Source organism: Fukomys damarensis, unplaced genomic scaffold, assembly GCF_012274545.1.
Source record: "Fukomys damarensis isolate Sample0158 unplaced genomic scaffold, DMR_v1.0_HiC HiC_scaffold_37, whole genome shotgun sequence".
Lineage (NCBI taxonomy): Eukaryota > Metazoa > Chordata > Mammalia > Rodentia > Bathyergidae > Fukomys > Fukomys damarensis.
The window spans coordinates 20631928-20636072 of record NW_022900949.1 but is presented as its reverse complement, the minus strand read 5'-3'; the positions used below and the strand labels follow the sequence as shown (position 1 = coordinate 20636072).

The 4145-nt window shown below is 43.9% G+C and overlaps 1 long non-coding RNA gene across 2 annotated transcripts; it reads left to right on the top strand.

Moving 5' to 3' along the window:
- Positions 1 to 491: 491 nt before the first annotated feature.
- On the top strand, positions 492 to 4145 carry LOC104859285. 2 transcript variants are annotated; one of them, XR_779336.2, is made up of 4 exons: positions 492 to 633; positions 2951 to 3055; positions 3775 to 3882; positions 4108 to 4145. It is a non-coding gene; the product is annotated as an uncharacterized LOC104859285 (long non-coding RNA). The 2 variants fall into 2 exon arrangements; XR_779335.2 differs by having other exon boundaries at positions 492 to 815.

Below are 4145 nucleotides of genomic sequence, written 5' to 3'. Positions count from 1 at the left end.
TTTAAGGCTCGAGCCACCTGGTCTCTCTGCTGATATGTGGGGGCCCCTCCTGAATCACCCCTGTAGCACCCCTTGTCTGGACGAACTGAAACAGACCCTGCCGTCATCAGGAAATTCTGAGGGTTTCTGCAACTTTGTACAAGAGCGAACATCACAGCGCAAGAGTCATCAAACTATTGCGCCCTTTCTGGTGCCTAAAAAAATTAAGAATACGGCAATCACATTTGAAGACACCGTGAGATGGGACAAAAGTGTCTGCTGAGGTGACTGGACTTGCAGTCACAGGCGTTTCTTCCTTTCTTCTGAGTCACTTTAGAGAGAGCCGGCCACCTGCCGCTCTGCCAGGGCCGCACACACACGGGGGGGGGGGGTCCAGAGCCCAGAGCGCCGGCCTCGCGGGCGGGCCCCACATTTGGACTGTGACGAGTACAGTTGAGAGCGGGAGAGTGTCAGGCGACTCATATCTCCCGGCATTCTCCCCCCTCCTCGGAGGGGACCAGCGAACTAACAGTTCCCTTCCCAGCTAGCACACGCTGACCCTAATAATAGACCGCGGGCTGAATCATCGTGGCTCTGACACAGTCCCAGCTGTTTCCGTGACCAGCTTTCTGGAGGCCTCCAAGAATGTGCAGGGTAATCAGTGACTTTAATTTTAGTCACCGTGACACACAGGAGGTTCTGCCGATCTCTGTTGACCTGGCCTTAGGATGCGTGATGTGATGAGGGGAGGAAACTGAGGACAAAAGCTCTGCGAGGAATCCCTACCCAATGACTCTAGCGGGCACACGAAATGTGGCCTCACCTATTCATACAAAGTGTGTATCGGGGCTGCGGGTTCATCTCAGGGGTACAGCATGTGTGTGGCACATTCCAGGCCGTGGGTCTCCTCCTCAGCACCCAAAACCCACCATGTCTATTGTCCCTGTTACTTTCAGGGCTCAGTGTGGTGACAGAATTGAGTTAAACATCGGTATAAATAAAAATTTATTCAGTGGGCTCATTGTGTTCATTTTCTCGGTTTGAGGCTAGTTCCCCGAGTAAACTGAATATGAAATCCTTAAGTAAAGACCTACAAATGTGCCCTTTTTGGGGATTACATTGTACTTGCAAAACACAGTTTTCAACGTTTAGTATTTCATCCTGGGGTTTTCATTTGGGGTGTGTGTGTGTGTGTGTGTGTGTGTGCATGTGTGTGATGCATTGAATTTAGACTCTTGCTCGTGCTAGGCAGTCGCTACGCCACTGATCTACATGCCCAGCCCTTGGTCTTGTCTTTTGGGGGACAAATGGAGTAATTACAGTAGTATACAATATGCACATGACGAGACATATTCAAACTATATTGTAGATCGAATGATCACTGAAAATTTCACAAAGCCCAGTCGACCTAAATCTTTCCTGTAAAGGGGCTTTTTTTTGTGTTTTTCAATTTTCAAAACAAAAATAGCATTTCTTAGGAGGGGAAGGGGACGTAAAGAGAGTGAAGATGTGTCGTATACTTGTACCAACTACACAAAATGAAGTAATAATCACGTATTACAAACATGTACTATTTAAAAAACTAAAAAATGAGTAAAAAAGTCTTATCTGCTCATGATTGCAGAGGTGTATTGAATTAAGAAGTAACTCCTCTCTTTGACTTTGTACTGTTTTGTTGAAAACCTTCACCCATCTTTTTTGCAATGTACGAGAGGTAGGGCCCTTCTATGAATTTGATGAAATCAGGCAAATTATCCCTGAAATACTTTAAGAAGTGTTGTGGCATTTTTCATCTTTCGTTCTTCATACCTTCAACTAATCCCAGTCTCTCCCAGGCAGCAGGTTCAGTGCTGGGTTCCAGGAAGGTACTGGTAACCAAAATAGGTTCAGTCCTAGCCGTTGCTATATTACACTCTCATCTAGTCTGTGACCCAGTGGGGGACATAGAGAGCGAATGATAAATCACACAACCATGGCTTTATTAGACATTTAATTAAAAGTCATAAATGAAACCAACGAAAATTATTGAAGTTATTTAACTACATATTACTGAATTTTAATGAGGAGACACAACCTATGCAATGTTTATTGGGTTTTTTGGGGGGCGGTGAGACAAGGTCTTACTACACAATCCTGGGTGATCTTGAACTTGCTACATGGCCTAGGCTGGTCTCCAACTTGTGATCTTTCTGCCTCAGCCTTCTGAGTGTGGAGATTATAGGCACAGACCTCTATCCTGGGCAAGAGCATAAAATGAAAGGACCTGGACCAAACTGGAGATGAGAAATACAGAAGTGTGAAATGACACAAAAGTTCATATTCAGGAGTAGATTAATATGTTATAGCAAATCAGCAAACAAAATCATCTCTAGTTGTCATAAAAAGTTAGGTAGCTCTGAGGTATGGAAATATGTTCAAAATGAAGGGCAAATCTTGAAAAAACCCATATTTTACATATTGCCATGATAGTATTTTCTTTCTGTAAATGATTATAATGTATAATTTTATACTTACAATGTCTAGTTTTATACATAGTACAAATACATAAGAGCACATATGTATACATAAGAATACACGAGAGCAGACACACATACTAGCATGTATATATATATGGAGAGAGAGAGAGAGAGAGAGAGAGAGAGTGTGTGTGTATGTGTGTGTGTGTGTGTGTGTGTGTGTGTGTGCCTGGCCACTCACCATAATCTGTTCCTTTTTCTTGGGCCTCTGTGCAGACCTATCCCAGCCTCCCTTGCGGTTAGGTCAAATGGTCAAATTCTCTCTTTTTTTTTTTTTTTATGGTACCAGGGACCAAACTCAGGACCTTGTGTTTGTGACACAGCAGCCCCACTGAGCTAACTCCCTGGCCCTCACATTCTTAAAATAAAATATCCCCTGGGGCAGTGTGTGGGTCTCCATCCATGGACCACAGACATGCATACCTGCTCCACTTTCTCATCCCCCTTCCCTGCAGCCAGAGCCTGGACTTCCTGGTGACACATTTTGAGCTGCGAAGAAAAAGCTGATACCCTAGATAGCAGTGCAATTGCTTGGAAGGAAGTTGGACCCTTGAGTGATGGTAAGGAACAGAATTTCCCTAACGTCTTAAGTCTTCTCACCTTAGCAGTTTTTAAAAATAGAGTTTATTTTCTTGAGTGGTTTTAGCTTTACAGCAAAGTTGAACAGAGAATACAGATCTCCCATAAACTCTCTGGCCTCCTCATGGGTTCCTGTAGTATCAACACCTTGCGTTGGTGTGGTGCATTTGTGATCGCCACGAGCCAGTGTCGACGAATGTTTAACTGAAGTCTGCTCTTCACCCCAGGGCGCAGTCTGTATTGTACATTTGATGGGTTTGGACAGATGGAAAATGACAGATGTGCACCATAACAATCTCACAGAATAGTTTCGCTGCCCTAAAAATCCATACTTTGCCAATTTTCCTGCCCTCCCTTCGGTCCCCAAACTCCTGGCAACCACTGATCTTTTTGTCATCTCTATGTATGGTTTCACCTCAGATAATATGAATCAAACAGTATGTAAATTTTACTCACCTTAGCATTTATTGTGAGAGAAAACAAACCACTGTGTTTTAAAAGCCTCTCGGTCCTAATCAAGTTAGCAGAGGCACAGGACAAATTTAAAGGACTTACGTTATGTTAATAGGGACTTTACTTCTGCATGAGATTGTGGAAGAACTGTCACTTAGGATACTTACTTCTACAGTGTTTGAACTTACATTTTCTGGGTGGATAAATATGCACATGATACATTTTTAAACAGACTTAAAAATTACAGGGATCTGAAGTCGTGATGAGATTGATATAGGTTCACTCTACAGTGCCGTTGACAACCAGCACCCATCTGTAGACAAACATGCAAGTACAACTCCACCTGTGTTCGTAGGTGAGTTTGGACAGAAATCAAAACCAAGGAAAGGCTACTTTTAGGGAAAGTACATCACAATGTTAAGATGTGCTGTGGGGCTAGGGACATGGCTCAGCCGTGAAGCACTTTCTCAGCCTGTGTGGCGGGTGTGAGTGGAGGCCACTGGAAATGCTAGATACTGAGGGGTCAACCTTTTCCTGTCTCTCTCTCTCTCTCTCACTCTCTCTCTTTCTGTTGTTCTAGCACCCCAGAGGTGACAGATCCTGTACCACATGCGCCTG